This window comes from Nicotiana sylvestris, chromosome 12, assembly GCF_000393655.2.
Source record: "Nicotiana sylvestris chromosome 12, ASM39365v2, whole genome shotgun sequence".
In the NCBI taxonomy this organism is placed as follows: Eukaryota; Viridiplantae; Streptophyta; class Magnoliopsida; order Solanales; family Solanaceae; genus Nicotiana; species Nicotiana sylvestris.
This window is the reverse complement of record NC_091068.1, coordinates 86,340,790-86,353,781: the sequence shown is the minus strand read 5'-3', so window position 1 is coordinate 86,353,781 and position 12,992 is coordinate 86,340,790.

Sequence of the window (12,992 nt, the reverse complement as noted above, 5' to 3'; positions counted from 1 at the left end):
AAGCCCGAGAAACGAATTTTTAAAGAAAATTATTTTCTGAAAATATTTCTGAGTTTTGGAAATGAAATGAGTTTAAAACTTGATGGTATTGGGCCCGTATTTTGGTTCTGGCACCCGGTACAGGTCTTATATATGATTTAAGATAAGTCTGTAAAATTCGGTAAGAAACGGACTTGAAACGACGTGAATCGGATCATTTTTGAGAAAATTGGAAATTTGAAGTTCTTAAGAAAATTTCATGATTTTGATGCTAAATTCTTAGTTGTTAATGTTATTTTAGTGATTTGAATGCACGAGCGAGTCCGTATGGTGTTTTTAGGTTGGTGGACATGTTTGGTTTGGAGCCTCGGGGGCTCGGGTGAGTTTTGGATAGGCCACAGGGTGGATTTTGGACTTGAGGAATTGCAGACTTTCAGCTGTTGCATTGTAGGCCTGCAGGCTTCGCATTTGCGAAGCCTGGCTCGCAAATGCGAGGTGCATGTCGCAAATGCGAAAGAAGCCCCGGCCATCCTACCTCGCAATTGCGAGGATTCTATCGCAAATGCGATACTCTCCCTTTTAGCTAGTCGTCGCAAATGCGACGCATCCTTCGCATTTCCCACTTCGCAAATGCGAAGACCCCTTTGCAAATGCGAAGATAACAGAGGTTAGGGTTCGCAATTGTGAACCCTGGTCGCAATTGCGAACCCTGGTCGCAATTCCCATACCTGCAACCTGCAATTTTATAGCTTAGCCGAAAATCTTTTATTTTTCAAACTTTTTCAAAACCAAAACACTCTTGGGCGATTTTTCAAAGACAACTCTTCTTCCAAATCGATTGTAAGTCAATTTTAACTCATTTTTTTTCAATCATTAACATCTTTTCACATGATTTCAATTCAAAATCAATGATTTTCATGGGGAAAATTGGGTGTTTTAGGTAGAACCTAGGTTTTTTATAAATTGGGGATTTGGACCTCGATTTGAGGTCCGATTTCAAAACAAATTATCTATTTGGATTCGTGGGGGAATGGGTAATCGGGTTTTAGTTCGAACCTCGGGTTTTGACCATGTGGGCCGGGGGGCAATTTTTGACTTCTAGGTAAAACTTTAGAAAACTCATTTTCATGCATTAGAATTGATTCCTTTAGCATTTATTGATGTAATTAAGTAACTTGTGACTAGATACGAGCAAATTGGTGGTGGAATCAAGAGGTAAAACGATAATAGAGATTTGAATTGTGCTCGTGGCATCGAGGTAAGTGTCTAGTCTAACCTTAGCTTGAGGGATTAGGAGTCGAGTCCTATTTGCTATGTGGTATTTGTCAAGTACGACGTATAGGCATGGTGACAAATATCTATACATTGGTGTCAAGCATGTCCGTGAGTCTTACATTGTGATTATTATGACTTCGTTGTTTTATTCATGCTTTGATGATGATTTCTATTGTTGGGTAAAGTTTGTGGAAGTATTGTAACATTTGAAGATTGAGGAGCGTTGACTCAAGTTGTACAATGAAATGTGAAAGTATAAGTGGAAATTGAACCTTGTAGAGCAATGGCTCAAGTTGTGAAGTGAGCTGAGAAGTAAATGTGAAAAAGAGAAGAAAATCATTATATTATCTCCCTTGTGGAAATTGAACCTTGTAGAGCAATGACTCAAGTTGTGAAGTGAGCTGAGAAGTAAAAGTGAAAAAGAGAAGAAAATCATTATATTATCTCCCTTGCCGGGAATTTGTTATTTTTGATGTTATTCCCTTGCCGGGACTTGATTGTTGAACTATTGTTCCCTTCCTGGGATTCTTATTGTAATTTCATTTATTCCCTTGCCTTATTATTTGTGATTATTGTTTGAGCGAGGAAGAGTGTTAAAGCACGAAGGGTGATGCCGTGTATTGTTTTGGTGAGAGAGTGTTAAAGCACGAAGGGTGATGCCGTGTATGATTTGTGAGGAAAGAGTGTAAAGCACGAAGGGTGATGCTGTACCGCACGATATACCATTCCGTGCCGATTATATTGATTGTTTGGTGAGGATGAGAGTAAAAGCACGAAGGGTGATGCCGTGCACATTTTCATTACTTGATTACTTTGGTGAGGACGAGAGTAAAAGCACAAAGGGTGATGCCATACACTTATTGATTTCTGATTTTTTGCTGATATCTGAATATGTTGTTTCTTTCAATTACCTGTTGTCTTTCTATTCTAAATTGATAGCTCCCCCGCAACATGTTACCCCTCCCATACTTGACTGTATATTACTGTTCTTCTTTTCCGCTGTATATAGTTGAATTTCACAGATTTATTTGGTAGTCTGGTCCTAGCCTCGTCACTACTTCGCCGAGGTTAGGCTAGGTACTTACCAGCACATGGAGTCGGTTGTGCTGATACTACACTCTGCACTATGTACACATCCCGGAGCAGCAACATTCAGACCGCAGATTGGGTGGCTGCCTTCAGTCCACATGGAGATCCAAAGTAGACCTGCAGGCTTCCGCAGGCCCTGGCATCTCTCGCTATCCCTTTATTCCTGTTTCATTTCCTTAATTCAGAAATAGTGTGTTGTTTATTTTCAGACTTTGTATGTAGCATTCTTAGATCGTCTGTGGTATTGTGACACAAGTTCTGGGTAGTAGAGGTTTAAATAATTGCATTGGATTCATGCTCAGATAGTTTATTGCTTTCCTTCCGCTTATGGTAATTTCTGCTGTTTAAATGTTATTGCTTCATAATTGTTAAAGAATATAAAATGGGTTAAAAGGTAAATTGTTCAATTGCCGGCTTGCCTAGCTCACATTAGTAGGCGCCATCACGACTCCCGAGGGTGGGAAATCCGGGTCGTGACAAGTTGGTATCAGAGCTCTAGGTTACATGGATCTCATAGTTTACAGACAATCTTAGTAGAGTCTGAGGGATCGGTACAGAGACGTCTTTATTTATCCCTCAGAGGCTACACAGTTAGGAAAAACTTCACATTTATTCTTTCCTGTCGTGCGGTTTGGTTTCTCAATGCTAATTGAATTTCCACTATGTTCTTTCGCAGATGGCGAGAACACGAGCTTTCTCATCCACTGACCAACAACCCGAGCCCCCAACAGCAGCTCCTAGGAGGGGCAAAGGGCGAGGCCGGGGCCGTGCTAGAGGCCAAGGTAGGGCCAGAGCTTAGCCTAGAGTAGCAGCACCAGCAGCGGAGCCTCGGGTTGACTTTGATGATGAGGTTCTGACCTAGACAGTTCCGGTGGGTCTAGCTCAGGTCCTAGAGGGGTTTATTGTACCCCCGTACTCCAGGATATTCTGGTCCGCCTAGTGGGCCTTACGGAGAGTGTCACCCAAGCAGGCTTGCTTCCTGTAGCACCAACCGTTTCTCAGGCTGGAGGAGGAGCCCAGACTCTTGCTACTCGCACTCCAGAGCAGGTAGCTCCCCAGTTCCAGACTCCAGCGGTTTAGCCGGGTGTGGTAGCCCAGACCGGTGATGGAGCAGCTATGTCTGCCGATGCTTTGTGGAGGTTGGACAGGTTCACCAAGCTCTTCACTACTACTTTCAGTGGTGCATCTTCTGAGGATCCCCAGGATTATCTAGACAGCTATCATGAGGTTCTCAGGAACATGGGGATCATGGAGACCAATGGGGTCGATTTTGCTACTTTTTGCTTATCTGGATCCGCCAAGACTTGGTGGAGAGATTATTGCTTGGCTAGACCAGCCGGATCACCAGCTTTGACTTGGGAGCAGTTTACTCAACTATTTCTGGAGAAGTTTCTCCCTATTACTTAGAGAGAGGCCTATCGGAGGTAGTTTGAGCGTCTCCAGCAGGGTTCTATGACTGTTACTCAGCGTGAGACCAGATTTATCAACTTGGCCCGTCATGCTCTTATCATACTTCCCACCGAGAAAGAGAGGGTGGGGAGGTTCATTGAGGGACTTATCCAACCTATTCGACATCAGATGGCCAAGGAGACGGGGAGTGAGATTTCTTTCCAGGAAGTGGCCAATGTGGCTTGGAGAGTTGATATGGTTCTATCGCAGGGAGGTGGTCAGGGGTCTGACAAGAGGCCTCGTCATTCAGGCCGATTCAGTGGTACCTCGTCTGGAGGTAGGGATTCTTATGGTAGAGGCCATCCTCCTAGGCCTTTTCAGTCAGCACTTCAGGTTTCTCACGGTGCTTCAGGTGGCCATAGTCCCCATATGCAGTATTTTGATCAGCAGTCCTACAGTGCACCACCAGTTTATGTCAATGCACCGCCGCTTCAGAGTTTTTGGGGTGTTCATTTAGGTCGTCAGGGTCAGTAGTCTCAACAGCCGAGGGCTTGTTACACTTGTGGTGATATGGGTCACATTGCTAGGTTTTGCCCTCAAGCACCAAGTAGCTCTCAGCATCAGGGTTCCCATACCATGGTTCAGGCACCGAGTGTCCCACAGCCCGCCCAGCCAGCTAGAAGTGGGGGTAGAGGTGCTAAAGGTGGAGGTAGAGGTATTAGAGGTGGAGCTTAGGCCGCTAGAGGTGGAGGCCAGCCAATAGTAGGCTGTCCCAGAGACGTAGTTCAGGGTGGTGGGGCCTAGCCCCGATGTTAAGCTCTTCCAGCAGGCCCGAGGTTGAGGCGTTCGATGCAGTTATCACAGGTACTGTTATGGTTTATAGTAGAGATGCTTTAGTTTTATTTGATCCGAGATCTACGTACTCCTATGTGTCATCTTATTTTGCACCGTATCTGGTCATGCCTAGTGATTCTTTGAGTGCTCCTGTTTATGCGTCTACACTGGTGGGTGATTCTATTGTGGTAGATCGAGTCCATCGTTCATGTATAGTTGTGATTGGGAGTCTTGAGACTCGTGTAGATTTGCTTCTTCTGGACGTAGTTTATTTTGATGTCATATTGGGGATGGATTGGTTATCACCTTACCACGATATCTTGGACTGTCATGCCAAGACTGTGACCTTAGCATTGCCAGGTTTGCCTTGTTTAGAGTGGAGAGGGACTTCTGGTCATTACACCCGCATTGTTATTTCTTACATGAAGGCTCGGCGTATGGTCGGGAAGGGGTGTTTGGCCTATTTGGCCTATGTTCGTGATTCTAGTGCTGAGGTCTCTTCTATTGGTTCTGTGCCCGTTGTTCGTGAGTTTCCTGAGGTATTCCCTTCAGACATGCCGGGTATGCCACCCGACAGAGATATTGACTTTTGCATTGATTTGGCTCCGAGAACCCAGCCCATTTCTATCCCACCGTACCGTATGGCCCTGCCTGAGTTGAAAGAGTTGAAGGAGCAGTTGCAAGACTTGCTTGAAAAGGGTTTTATTAGACCTAGTGTTTCGCCTTGGGGTGCGTCAGTGTTGTTTGTTAAGAAGAAGGACTGATCGATGAGAATGTGTATTGATTATCGGCAGTTGAACAAGATTACAATGAAGAATAAGTACCCATTGCCGAGAATTAATGATTTGTTTGATCAGCTTCAGGGTGCCAAGGTATTTTCGAAGATTGACTTGAGATCTGGCTACCATCAGTTGAGGATTAGGGCATCCGATGTCCCTAAGACAACTTTCCACACTCGGTATAGGCATTATGAGTTCTTGGTGATGTCATTTGGGTTGACAAATGCCCCAGCGACTTTTATGGATTTGATGAACCGAGTGTTCAGGCCTTACTTGGATTCGTTCGTGATAGTCTTCGTTGATGATATTTTGATCTATTCCCGTAGCCGGGAGGAACACTAGCAACATCTTAGAGTGGTTCTTCAGACTTTGAGGGATAGTCAATTGTATGACAAGTTTTCGAAGTGTGAGTTTTGGCTAAGTTCAGTTGCATTGCTAGGTCATGTTGTATCAGTAGAGGGTATTCAAGTTGATCCGAAGAAGATTGAGGCAGTCAAGAACTGGCCTAGACCAGTATCAGCTACAGAGATCTGGAGTTTTTTTGGGATTGGCAGGCTACTATCGTCGGTTTGTGGAGGGGTTTTCATCTATCGCAGCCCCGATGACCAGGTTGACCCAGAAGGGTGCCCAGTTCAGATGGTCGGACGAGTGTGAGGCGAGCTTTCAAAAGCTCAAGATAGCTCTGACTATGGCACCTGTGTTGGTTTTGCCCACAGGTTCAGGGCCTTATACAGTTTATTGTGATGCATCTCGTATTGGACTTGGTGTGATGTTAATGCAGGATGGCAAGGTCATTGCTTATGCTTCATGGCAGTTGAAGATTCATGAGAAGAAATATCCGGTTCATGATTTGGATTTAGCATCCATCGTTCACGCATTGAAGATTTGGAGGTATTATCTATATGGCGTGGCATGTGAGGTATTCACGGATCGCAAGAGTCTGCAGTATTTGTTCAAGCAGAAGGAGCTAAATTTGAGGCAGAGAAGGTGGTTGGAGCTATTAAAGGATTATGATATCACCATCTTATATCATTCGGAAAAGGCTAATGTGGTGGCCGATGCCTTGATTAGGAAGTCAGCCAGTATGGTCAGTCTTGCTTATATTCCGGTCGGTGAGAGACTGCTTGCTTTGGATGTTCAGGCTTTGGCCAATCAGTTCGTGAGGTTGGATGTTTCTGAACCCAGTCGTGTGTTAGCTTGCACGGTCGCTCGTTCCTCTTTATTTGAGCGTATCCGTGATCGGCAGTATGATGATCCCCATTTGTGTGTCCTTAGAGACACGATATATCACGGAGGTGCCAAGCTGGTTACTTTAGGTGATGATGGGGTTTTGAGATTTTAGGGTCGAATTTGTGTGCCTAATGTGGATGGGCTTCGAGAGTTGATTTTAGAGGAGGCCCATAGTTCCCGGTACTCTATTCATCCAGGCGCCGTGAAGATGTATCAGGATTTAAGGCAACATTATTAGTGGAGAAGAATGAAGAAGGATATCATCGCATATGTGGCTCGGTGTTTGAACTGTCAGCAGGTTAAGTACGAGCATCAGAGGCCTGGTGGTTTATTTCAGAGGATTGAGCTTCCCAAGTAGAAGTGGGAGTGGATCACTATGGACTTCATTTTTGTACTCCCACAGACTCAGATGAAGTTCGATGCAGTGTGGGTTATTGTTGATAGGCTGACCAAGTCAGCACATTTCATTCTTGTGGCAGTCTCCTATTCTTCCGAGAGGTTAGCTGAGATCTATATTCAAGAGATTATTCGTTTTCATGGTGTGCCTGAGTCTATCATTTCGGATCGAGGTATGCAGTTTACCTCCTATTTTTGGAGAGCAGTTCAGCAAGAATAGGCACATGGGTTGAGTTGAGCACAATGTTTCATCCTCAGATGGACGGGCAGTCCGAGAAGACCATTCAGATTTTGGAGGATATGCTCCTAGCCTGTGTCATTGACTTTGGAGGCTCGTGGGATCAATTTTTTCCTTTAGTATAGTTTTCCTACAACAACAGCTGCCAGTCGAGTATCTGGATGTCTCCTTATGAGGCTTTGTATGGTAGGCAGTGTCGGTCGCCAGTTGGATAGTTTGAGCCGGGAGTGGCTCGGTTGTTGGGTACAGATCTGGTTCAGGATGCCTTAGACAAGGTTAGGATTATTCAGGATAGGCTTCGTACAACTCAGTCCAGGCAAAAGAGCTATGTCGACCGCAAGGTTTGAGATTTGGCTTTCATGGTCGGTGAGCGGGTATTGCTTCGAGTGTTGCCTATGAAGGGCGTGATGAGATTTGGGAAGAAGGGCAAGCTTAGCCCTAGGTTCATTGGCCTGTTTGAGATTCTTGGTCAAGTAGGAGAGGTGGCTTAAAGACTTGCGTTGCCGCCGAGCTTATCAGTCGTGCATCCAGTGTTTTGCGTGTCCATGCTTCGGAAATATCACGACGATCCATCCCACGTGTTCGATTTCAGCATTGTCCAGTTGGACAAGGACTTCTCTTATGAGGAGAGCTGGTAGCTATTCTAGACCGGCAGGTTTGTCAGTTGAGATCAAAGAGTTTTCCTTCTGTTCGTGTTCAGTGGAAAGGTCAGCCCGCTGAGGCATCAACCTGGGAGTCCTAGTCCGATATGCAAAGCCGTTACCCCATCTTTTCCCCGACTCAGGTACTTCCTTCTTCTGTCTGTTCGAGGACGAATGATTGTTTTAGAGGTGGAGGATGTGACGACCCAAAAGGTCATCACTTGTGTTAAAAGTAAATTCTACATTCCGAGGCCTTAAAAACCTCTTTCAGTATCACCTCGATTTTTCATGCACAGTCCGGGCGCGTAGCCAGAAAACTATTATGTGAAAATCTGTTAAAAATGATAAAATTTGCCTTTAAAATGGATTTAAGTTGACTTCGGTCAATATTTTGGGTAAACGGACCCAGACCCGTGATTTGACGGTCCCCTAGGGTCCGTAGGAAAATATGGGACTTCAGCTTATGCTCGGAATCGAATTCCGAGGTCCCAAGCCCGAGAAACGAATTTTTAAAGAAAATTATTTTCTAAAAATATTTCTGAGTTTTGGAAATGAAATGAGTTTAAAACTCGATGGTATCGGGCCCGTATTTTGGTTTCGGCGCCCGATACAGGTCTTATATGTTTATTAAGATAAGTCTGTGAAATTCGGTAAAAAACGGACTTGAAACGACGTGAATAAGATTGTTTTTGAGAAAATTGGAAATTTGAAGTTCTTATGAAAATTTCATGATTTTGATGCTAAATTCATAGTTGTTAATGTTATTTTAGTGATTTGAATGCACGAGCGAGTCCACATGATGTTTTTAGGTTGGTGGGCATGTTTGGTTTGGAGCCCCGGGGGCTCGGGTGAGTTTTGGATAAGCCAAGGGGGGGATTTTGGACTTGAGGAATTGCAGACTTTCAGCTGTTGCATTGTAGGCCTGCAGGCTTTGCATTTGCGAAGCCTGGCTGGCAAATGCGAGGGGCATGTCGCAAATGCGAAAGAAGCCCAGGCCAGCCTACCTGGCAATTGCGAGGATTCCATCGCGAATGCGATACTCTCCCTTTTAGCCAGTCGTCGCAAATGCGACGCATCCTTCGCATTTCCCACTTTGCAAATGCGAAGACCCCTTCACAAATGCGAAGATATCAGAGGTCGGTCGCAATTCCTATACCTGTAACCTGCAATTTTATTACTTAGCCGAAAATCTTTTATTTTTCAAACTCTTTCAAAACCAAAACAATCTTGGGCAATTTTTCAAAGACAACTCTTCTTCCAAATCGATTTTAAGTTAATTTTAACTCATTTTCTTCAATCATTAATATCTTTTCATATGATTTCAACTCAAAATCAATGATTTTCATGGGGGAAATTGGGTGTTTTGGGTAGAACCTAGTTTTTTCAAAAATTGGGGATTTGGACCTCGATTTGAGGTCCGATTTCAAAACAAATTATCTATTTGGATTCGTGGGGGAATGTGTAATTAGGTTTTGGTTCGAACCTCGGGTTTTTACCATGTGGGCCCGGGGGCATTTTTTGACTTTTTGGGTAAAACTTTAGAAAACTCATTTTCATGCATTAGAATTGATTCCTTTAGCATTTATTGATATAATTAAGTAACTTGTGATTAGATACGAGCAAATTGGTGGTGGAATCAAGAGGTAAAGCGATAGTAGAGATTTGAATTGTGCTCGTGGCATCGAGGTAAGTGTTTGGTCTAACCTTAGCTTGAGGGATTAAGATTCGTGTCCTATTTGCTATGTGGTATTTGTTGAGTACGACGTATAGGCATGGTGACAAGTATCTATACATTGGTGTCAAGCATGCCCATGAGTTTTACATTATGATTATTATGACTTCGTTGTTTTATTCATGCTTTGATGATGATTTCTATTGTTGGGTAAAGTTTGTGGAAGTATTGTGACATTTGAACATTGAGGAGCGTTAGCTCAAGTGGTACAAAGAAATGTGAAAGTATAAGTGGAAATTGAACCTTTTAGAGCAATGGATCAAGTTGTGAAGTGAGTTGAGAAGTAAAAGTGAAAAAGAGAAGAGAATCATTATATTATCTCTCTTGCTGGCAATTTGTTGTTTTTGATGTTATCTCCCTAGCCGGGATGTTGATTCTTCTTTTGATGTTATTCCCTTGCCGGGACTTGATTGTTGAACTATTTTTCCCTTGTCGAGATTCTTATTGTAATTTCATTTATTCCCTTGCCCTATTATTTGTGATTGTTGTTTGAGTAAGGAAGAATGTTAAAGCACGAAGGGTGATGTCGTGTATTGTTTTGGTGAGAGAGTGTTAAAGCACGAAGGGTTACTTTCAGTTGATTTCTGTGTCTCTGAGGCCTTGAAAACCTCATTTAGAGTTACCTCAATTTACGTGCGCAGTCCGGGCGCGTAGCCGGAAAGCTTAAATATGATAATCTGTGAAAAATGATAAGTTTTGATTATAGAATGAGCTAATTTGACTTCGGACAACGTTTTGGGTAAACGGACCCGGACCCATGATTTGACGGTCCCGGAGGGTCCGTAGGAAAATATGGGACTTGGGCGTATGCCCGAAATCAAATTCCGAGGTCCCAATCTCGAAAAATGAATTTTTAAAATGAAATTGTTTTCAGAATTTTGTTTAAAGAAATTTGAAATGAAAACTGATTATAAAGAAATGGTATCGAGCCCGTATTTTGTTTTGGCGCCCGATACAGGTCTTATATATGACTTGAGTCATTCCTGTGAAATTTGGTTAAAAACAGACGTCGTTTGACGCGATCCGAACCTTAATTGGGAAATTTGATATTTAAAAGAGTTTTGAGAAATTTCATTGATCTTGAGGTTTAATTCGATGTTCATGATGTTATTTTGGTGATTTGATTACACGAATATGTCTGTAGGATGTTTTTGAGGTTGTGTGTATACTTGGGTTGGAGTTTCGAGGGCTCGGGTGAGTTTCGAGTAGGTTCCGGTATGCCTTAGGCTTAAAAAGTCAGATGTTGCAGGTTTAGGAAGTTACAGGTCCCTGAACCCGCTATTGCGATCCGCGAGAAATTGCGTGTGACCGCTGAGGGGCCAGCGCGGGCGCGGGCGCCTTTGTGCGGTCCGCGGTGGAGGCTGTGCAGCCGCAGTTGCCTTTGTGCGGTCCACACAAGGCGCTGATATGTAGGTCTTCAGGGAGGCCTATGCGGCCGCGGTCCATTTGTGCGGTCCGCACAGGGGGTGTGAGATGGGTATAAATAAACAGGAATTTTAGTTATTTTTTACTTTTGAAACCCCATAAACATAAGAGGCGATTTTCAAACAACCTTTCTTCTCCAAAACGTTGATAATTGATTTCTAACTCATTTTCATGCATTGTGGTTGATTCATTTAGCACTTATTGATGTAATTAAGTAACTTGTGACTAGATTCGAGCGGATTGGTGGTGGAATCGAGGGGTAAAGCTATAATTGAGACTTGAGTGGTGATCAAGGCATCGAGGTAAGTGTTTGGTCTAACCCTAGCTTGAGGGATTAGGATTTGAGTCATACTTGCTACTTGCTTCTTGTTGAGTACGACGTATAGGCATGGTGACGAGTATCTATACGTTGGTGTCAGGCATGACCGTGGGTCTTAAATTGAAAGTTGTTGTGTTCTTGAATGACACTTTGTATGCTTTAATTAATAATCTTCTATGATTGTGCATTTTCATTAATTGAACTGAGTACCAGCTAAGTGAGATTGGTTATAGCTGATTCTCCCTTGCCGGGATGACTATTTTGATATTGTTGTTCCCTTGTCGGGAAATTTTTATATTGCTTTTGTTCCCTTGCCGGGAAGTTATTATATCACTTATGTTCCCTTGCCGAGATTTCTTGTGATTGTGTGATGAAATGTAAAAGGGAGCAGGTGGTATGCCTACCACAAGATAATGAAATGGGAGCGGGTGGTACGCCTACCACAAGATAATGAAATGGGAGTGGGTGGTACGCTAACCACAAGATATGATAAAATAGGAGCTGGTGGTACGCCTACCACAAGATATGGTGAAATGGGAGCGGGTGGTACGCCTAGCACAAGATAATGAAATAGGAGCGGGTGGTACGCCTACCACAAGATATGATGAAATGGGAGCGGGTGGTACTCCTACCACAAGATATGATAAAATGGGAGCGGGTGGTACGCCTACCACAAGATATTATAAAATGGGAGCGGGTGGTACGCCTGCCACAAGATATAATGAAATGGGAGCGGGTGGTATGCCTACCACAAGATATGAGAAATGGGATCGGGTTGCATGCCTGCAACAAGATGCAAACTGAAAGTGAAAGCTGTCTTTGCTTCTCTTTATCTGTGTTAGAAGTTATATTGATAGCTTCCTTGTTATTTTGTTTTGTCAGCTACCCCCGAAGCATGTTTCCCTTCCCTAGCTTTAATTTCTTATTACTTGTTACTTTCCGCCATATGTTATGTAACTGCACAGGTTTATCTGGAGTTTGGTCCTAGCCTCGTCACTACGTCGTCGGGGTTAGGCCAGGCACTTACCAGCACATGGGGTCAGTGGTGCTGATACTACACTCTACACTGTGTGCAGATCCCGGAGCAGCTTTCGGACAGTAGTTGGAGGGCTTCTTTCAGTCCACTCGGAGACCTAAGGTAGACCTGTAGGCGTCCGCAGGCCCTGACGTCTCCCTCTATCTCTACGTCCTATTTCATTTCCTTTGTTCAGAAACAGTATGTTGCATTTGTTCAGACCTTGTATGTAGAAACTCGTAGATAGTCTGTGACACTATGACACCAGGTTTTGGGGTATTTGAGGTTTTAAGAGTTGTAATAGACGTAGCCTTCAGACATTTCATGGTTATCTTCCGCTTATTTGTTTAAAGTTCTGTTGTTTTTATGTTATTGCTCGTAATTGTAAAAAGGAAGTAATTTGGTAAGGAATTAGATAGTTAAGGGTTGGCTTGCCTAGCTCTCATTAGTAGGCGCCATCACGACTCCCGAGGGTGGGAAATCCGGGTCGTGACAAATTGGTATCAGAGCTCTAGGTTACATGGGTCTCACAGTTCACAGACAAACTTAGTAGAGTCTGAGGGATCGGTACAGAGATGTGTGTATTTATCCCCAGAGGCAACAGAGTTAGGAAACTTCACATTTGTTCTTTCTTATCGTGCAGTTCTGTTT